Source organism: Lactuca virosa, chromosome 1, assembly GCF_052849685.1.
Source record: "Lactuca virosa cultivar CGN04683 chromosome 1, Lactuca_virosa_CGN04683_v6, whole genome shotgun sequence".
In the NCBI taxonomy this organism is placed as follows: Eukaryota; Viridiplantae; Streptophyta; class Magnoliopsida; order Asterales; family Asteraceae; genus Lactuca; species Lactuca virosa.
The window spans coordinates 224,886,465-224,894,461 of NC_136426.1; the positions used below are offsets into that span (position 1 = coordinate 224,886,465).

Below are 7,997 nucleotides of genomic sequence, written 5' to 3' on the forward strand. Positions count from 1 at the left end.
AGGACCCAACATAATATTTTACAATTCAGAAGAGGGATGTCGTAATCCAATTGCAAAATATTTGAAGGTAGGTAAATGACGATTTACCAATTTCCACCATTAAAAACGGAATTGATTATTAAGTTTTAATTGGATTGAAATTCCTAGATTCTTTTGAGATTCATTGAACTTTTCAATGGTATGTTTAAATCTCAATTATGCCCTTCAATTTTGTGACTGGGATGCCGAGGATCACAAACAAGGTGTGAATAACCATGAAAATGTGCTTGGTACTCTTAATGTTACAAATCACCTAATCAATGTGTCGGTTAACCACACACGCTCCATTGATCTATGATTAACATCAAGCTACCATTTGCCACCCTTGCTAGTCCCAAATTAGTGTGCCGGTTAACCATACACGTTCCACTAACAAATCAGCAAGGTGCAAAGTGCAATTTCATGGAATAGCACCATTTTCACATTTTTCCTAAAGTAGCTAAGATTGGGAATTTAATAAAACATTTAGTTACTTATATAATTATCATTATACTTATAACGAGAATTAATGTCCTATCCTACCCGTTCGTCTAACGATCCTCCACCGGTCAAGGAAGCGGTGGGTGAGAGTGGACACCCATTAAACCACCATTTTATAGGCAGTAACCTTATACTCCCCTTATAGACCGGCTTCGTGAATGAGGCCTACTAACGGTAACACTGACTTCAAGAACAATTTAGATCAATTTATGAAAACTTATGAAAACTTATGAGTTTTAATGTTCATATTTGAGACTTTTCATATAACTTGAGGACAAGTTACAAAACTCACTTCAAGAACAATTTAGATCAATTTTAACTAACAACATTATCATATAATTTACCATTGATCTAATCTAACTCATATAGCAAGGCAATTCATATCAAATAATACAAATAATTATCTTATTATCTTAAAATTTGACAATTGTCGTTTAATTGGATGAGGATCATCATTACCAAATCAGAAAATACGATTTTTATGATACAAAACAGTTTGTGGTAATGATCCTAATCCAATTCTGGCCAAAAACTCGAAATTCTGCAAACAACAGCCTCTACTCGACGAGTGCATGAACTGGACTCGTCGAGTTGCCCTTTTAGTGAGTGAACTCGTCGAGTCGGATCATGGACTCGGCGAGTTCGTCAGTTAGAGGCCAGAAAATCGATTTTTTCAGCTTTGAAAAATTACCAAGCATCAAATATAATAGAAAACAATCCTAGGCTCTGATACCACTATTGGGTTTTAAGCACTATAACACTCCTATGGTGCATATACAACCTCGTCGAGTTGCCCTTTTAGTGAGTGAACTCGTCGAGTCAGATCATGGACTCGGCGAGTTCGTCAGTTAGAGGCCAGAAAATCGATTTTTTCAGCTTTGAAAAATTACCAAGCATCAAATATAATAGAAAACAATCCTAGGCTCTGATACCACTATTGGGTTTTAAGCACTATAACACTCCTATGGTGCATATACAACCCTAGATGCTTTGGATCTAAGTTTTCTCTAATTATACATGCAATTTGATTTTTCCAAAGCACACATCCTAACTAGCATACAATAGAGGATATACAACATAAAAACCAAGTTAGATGAATACCTCTTGATGTAGTTTGTAGTTCTTGGCCTTAGAAATATTTAGCACCTCAAGTGTGATGCCTCTAATGTGTCACAAACACCAAATGCAAGAGGAGGCTAGAGAGAATAGGCTAGTTAGCTTCAAAATCGATTATCACTCTCTTAGAATGAATGGACAGCCGATTTAGGGGTTAAGGGGTTGTATTTATAGAGTGGAAAAGACTAGGGTTTCATCCATGTAAACCCTAATGCACCATGACCCTTCATATTTCTTAGGCTCCATGGGTTAAACCTTTTAGCCCATCCTAATCAACCATGGATCATTAGCCCACATTATAAGAATCATTGATTTACTTAATCAGTCCTCGTATATTTAATCAGTCTCTTTTGATCACTAAATTAATTCTTGACCAATACTAATTAAATAATATGATTTCTCAATTAATATATTATACTTATAATATATTAATAAATCACAAATAACCTCTTTCTCAAAAGTCCATCCTGTCAAATTGCACTGGTGAAGGCAACCCAAAAGGACCATGCTACTATCGGGAAAAGTACATACCAGTTATAGTTATGAGCTTAGACACCTAATCCAACAATAGTAGCTCCCAAGGAGTTCTAGATATGATGAAGGCTAAGAAAATACCCTAAAACATCAATCATTACCTTTCAATATGTTGAAAACCATAAAAATTCATGACCTTAGGTTGCACAATGGTCACCTCGTGACAACCTGTTTGTTACCACGTGATGGCTCTCATGTCGTAACAACATTCTTATCACTTTGTTATGGCTCTCACCTCGTGACAACATGCTTATCACCTCGTGACGACGGGTTTTCACCCAATTCCACTCCAACTTCAAACAATCATAACTTCTTCGTTTCAACTACGTTTTCGACGATCTTTACATGCACGCGAAGGTATTGACAAGCCCCAAATATCTATGCAATTACTTTTTACTTAAATCAAACCAAACTAAGTTCCTTAATTTAAGAAAGAGGTTCGAAACATCACTTTTTCCATTATACCCTTTTGCTCTGATACACAAATCAAGGGCTTAGATCTCATAGACAATATTATCAACATTCAATAACGTATAAACTTTATTTCCTTGAAGCATAAAGCATTTACATGATCGAATTACATTCGACAATCCTGAATTAAGAAACATCCCAAAACTTGGTGTTACAGCTGCCCCTATTTCTGACGAGCTTCTGATCAACAAAAAACTAGCAACAGCCTAAGAGGAAAGTTGCTGCTGGCAGTCCCGAAATACTTGAAAAGCACTTTTTTACTCCTTTAAACACGATCTATAAGCCTAAGATGTTAGTTCGTTCAAAAAATTTTCCGTTCAAAAAGTTAGAAAACGTAAACGACATCCGATCTCGTCAACGAAAACTTCATACGCTTCAAGGGTGAGTTCAATGACCCTTTCTAAGCTTTTTATGTTTTAGGGGAGAATACATGTACTACTTGTATTTAATTGATATAAACATTTTATTTTTAGTCATATAACTAACAGAACCATAGAACAATACAAAAATTTCCAATGTTTATAACTGAGCATACATGTTCAGTTATGAACATACAAAATTTTAAAAAGAAAACATACTTATTTTTATGTGGTTCTATGGTTTTATGAGTTTTACTTGGTTCTATATATATATATATATATATATATATATATATATATATATATATATATATATATATATATATATATATAAAGAACAAAACTTAAACAATTTATGCTTTTATCTTTTAGATAACTTAAAACATATTTTTTGTTATATTTATAACATTAATGATTATTCTATAGTTGCTAAACATAACTATCAACAAAGTAGTTAAATTTCATTTTATTTATAAGTGACAAATTTGCAACTTTATGAACTTGTATACTGTTCTAATATTGTTGGTTTTTACATTGGGTAAAACCTGGTTTTGCTCAAAATACAGCCGTTAGAAAACTTTATTATAGTTTTTAAACATCAAATAAACATTAAGTCTATTAAACTTTATTATTTAAGGTTTAAGATACGAAATCACATTTTTGAAAAATTTGAACTTAACAAACGAACAATAGTCTAGTTAACTTTCTACTAAACTTTAAGACACAAATGCACACACTTTTAGATATGCTAAACTGGGTATTTCTATATGAGTTGTACTCTTCATCAAGTAAGAAAACGAAAACTTAGAAAATTCCTTTGTGCAATAACCGTTAAACAATGCATCTTTCTCAACTTAATCCATTAAGTCCAAGTTTTCAACCTTCAGATCTGAATCAACATGATGTTTAAATGGATAAATTTTTCCAACTTTATCCATAATAATGTCTCAAATTTTCAATATCTAAACTTCAATACACTAAAATGACCTAAAGGACCAAGATAACTTGCATGGATAAAAGGGAAGTAAAAAGATCATAACTTTCCTACTTCATGACGTCTAAGAAGCATTCCAAACTGATCAAATGGTGTTGGAGTCCATTCTACTCCAAGATCACCCATAAAATGGACCAAAAGTGCCAAGAACCACAAAATGAATAGATCTAACAAACTAACATGCAAATTATGAACTTTACACTCACAATGGTCTTAAAATATGGCGATTTGACGGATCCAAACTTGAAACAACATTCCTTGCAACCAAAAGAACCTTCTTGATCTTCAAGGTTCATCGAATACCACCGGAAGCATCCAAAAGAGGAAAGAGGAGATGGGAGGAGCTCAAATATTGAAGAGGGAGGCTAGGGTAGCTCCCTAGGAGTTCTAGATGCGATGAAGGTTAAGAAAATACCTCAAAAACATCAATTGTTACCTTTAAATATGTTGAAAACCCTAAAATTTATGGGTTTGGGCTGCACAACGGCCACCTTGTGACAACCTGTTTGTTACCTCGTGACGGCTCTCACGTCATGACATGATTCTTGTCACTTCATGTTGGCTCTCACCTCGTGACAACATGCTTGTCACTTCGTGATGAAGGGCTTTCACCGAATTCCACTCCAGTTTCAAACAATCAAAATTTATTTGTTTCATTTCTGTTTTCCATGATTTTTATATGTACGTAAAGTTATTAACAAGCCCCAAAATTCTATCCAATTACTTGTGACTTAAATCATAGCAAACTAATTTCCTTAATTCATGCAAGAGGTTTGCAACATGACTTTTCCCATTTTACCCTTTCGTTCCAACACACTAATCAAGGGCTTAGATCTCATAACCAATATTATCAACAACCAATAAGGTCTAAACTTTATTTCCTTGAAGCCCAAATCCTTTACATGATCGAATTACGGTCCATAATCGTGAATAAAGAAACATCCTGAAACTCGGTGTTACAGTTCTCCCTATTTCCAACGAGCTACTGATCGACGAAAATCCAGCAACAGCCGATGAGGAAAGTTGCTACCGGCGTAGCTTCCTAGTGTCACAGGCTGACGTCAACGGCGGAGCTTCGACAATTTTCGACGACCTTTTCGGCAATCCCGATCAACCTAAAAAGCAATTTTTCCAACTCCTTTTCACAAAATCTACAAGCCTAAGATGTTGGTTCATTCAAAACGTTTTCCATTCAAAAAGTTAGAAAACGTAAACGACATCCGATCATGTCTAAGAAAACTTCATACACTTCAAGAGTGAGTTCTACGACCCATTTTAAGCTTTTTATGTTATCGGCTGAGAATACATACACTAATCGTATTTACGTTAATATAAATTTGTTATTATTAGTCGTATATATAAAGTGGTTGTTAAAATAAACTAAATCTTATATATATATATATATATATATATATATATATATATATATATATATATATATATATATATATATATATATATATATATATATAGGGAAGGGTTATTTGGAAAACAAAAAAACCCTAAAAAAACCCCAAAAATCATAAAAATGCATAAAAAAATACCTAGAGATCACAAAACTTTTTTTTGACATTTTTTTATGAAAAAATCGCAGGTTTTTAAAGAAATTCGCTGAAAAAAAATTTGAAAAAAAAAAACTTTTTTTTTATAAAAAAAAATAATAATAATAAATATTGATTTTTTATTTTTTTTCAATGAATTTTAATAAAAAGATGCGATTTTTTATAAAAAAAATTCTAAAAAAAGTTTGGTGATCTCTAAGTATTTTTTTATGCATTTTTATGATTTTTAGGGTTTTTTTTAGGGCTTTTTGTTTTCCATAGAACCTAAACCTATATATATATATATATATATATATATATATATATATATATATATATATATATATATATATATATATATATAACATTAGAGATCCAATCAATAAATAACACATGGTATTTGAGTTTCTATTTAGTTAAATATTTTAGGATAAATATTATCGAATAAAGAGGTCATAAAAGTAATTTGTAGTTGAATAGCCAGCAACAAGTTATTGTATTTAACTTGTATTTAACCTGAACAGCGCCATGAACAGGGTCGGTCCTAAACAATTTGGGGCCCGGGGCAAAATAAAAAATCGGGGCCTTTTTAGTTTTTTTTTTCATTTTATATAATTTAACTTTTATTTTATTTATTATTTTTTTTTGTTGTTGTAAAGGATGAGAACACGTTCAGAACTCGGTTCAATGGGGGCATTATCCGTTCAAGATGAGTTAAACCCTGGTCTGAGTTATACGACTTCATCTTCTTGAACACACATGCGACTTTTACTTCAAAATCCCAAAATGTATAAGGCAATTGGCAAAGATTACAAGGCTGATAATATGGTTATGGCGACTTATGCTAGTGGAAAGATTAATTGAGGGTGTCAATTCAATACCTTAAGAAGCTTAAAGACTTAAGTAAAGGCTTTTTCTTGATATGATTGGGGAGAGTTGCATTTGGAATTGTCGTTGGGTATCCAATCCAATCCGATTTGACCTATTATTATGATTTGTTACCTCACCTATTTTTCCAATCATTACCAATTCTCTATTGTTAAATTTATGCAGCTTCTTTTCACTTACTCGCTTGATTTCAACGATTCTTTGTATAAAAAATTTCAACCGAAAATTGCAGAAAGATTTCCCCGGAAGAAGTTCAGAAGGTAAAACTTTTTGATTATTGATTGATTTTGTTTACTACTTTTGATCTTTAAATTCTATATCATAATCTTTTTTTGTATGATTGAATTCAGGTACAAAATCTTATAGAACAATGTATGTGGAATTACATGAAGAAGAAACATGCGATGGGTATTCTGTATCAGAAACAAAAAATCGAGCCTATCTTTACAAAGCTCAGTATATATCACAATTTAAATTAATTCTCTTAACTTTTTTCATAAAATTTTCATGTATATATAATCTATCACTACTTAATTTCAATTTGGGAGAGTCTTGAAGAAGAAAATCAAGAATTCTTCATCAACAAGTTGCAACTGATTTAAATCAAGCGAAGAACAACCCACATCAACATGGTCCGGTGGACATGAAGGGTATTTTGGTAATTCGATTATCACTTACATGTCTACGAATAGAGGTTTGAAATTTATTACATGAGGATGATTAGTTTTATAGGAGGGAACCGGTTATGTATGTGGCATATCATGTCCAAACTGTAGAATAAGATTAACTACATTTTCTATTTAAAAACATTTCAATATCTAAATTTTTGTTTGATTTATCTACATGTCTGCAAATAGAAGTTTCAGAAAATTTTATGCTTACCAATCTCTTTGATTGTTGAAATTTGCTTATTTATCTAACATAAGTCTTTTTTTTATTATCAATCAAAGATGAATTAATCAACAAAAAACATTTAATACAAAGAAAATCACAAAAAGGTCACATGAGTTTTTAGCTTGATTTGATAAAAATAAACTGAGTTTATCTATTATCCATTGATTAATGGGTCAATTAAAAGCTAATCTCTGAGGACTTCTCGACTTCTCATGGGATTCGAAAAATGATCTTAGAGCCTCAAAAGTAAAATGCATTTACTTAAATGTCAATCTATAAAGTAATCTAATGTAATAACTTTAAATTTATGATATTAAAATAAAGTACAAATTGTGTTTATGTTACAGTGATTAAATTGCAACACATGGCCTAAACTTAAAGATTAAAACAAAAAGTAAAGAGAAAATAAAATAGATATTTACACATCAGGTTAAAAGACATCCCATGATAGTTATGAACTACATTAGATTCTAGATCTTTGGAGTAAGAATCTTAAGCCTCGTTTGTTTTTCTACAAAAGTACTTTTTGAGCACTTTTCCCTTTTGGCGGGTAGATGTTTCTCAAGTGCACGTCTTCTTCCGCAAACATGGATAAAGACAAAAAACATTTAACCACTTCCAAAACAAACAACACCTTAATCTCCAGAAAGCTTAGTTTCAAGATCATGATGCAAAGAAAGG

At 31.9% G+C, this 7,997-nt stretch overlaps 1 long non-coding RNA gene across 1 annotated transcript; it reads left to right on the plus strand.

Annotated features, from left to right (window-relative positions):
* Nucleotides 1-6,154: 6,154 nt before the first annotated feature.
* On the plus strand, nt 6,155-7,245 carry LOC145108840 (uncharacterized). Its single transcript, XR_013708578.1, has 3 exons — nt 6,155-6,492; nt 6,588-6,682; nt 6,773-7,245. It is a non-coding gene; the product is annotated as an uncharacterized LOC145108840 (long non-coding RNA).
* Nucleotides 7,246-7,997: the final 752 nt, after the last annotated feature.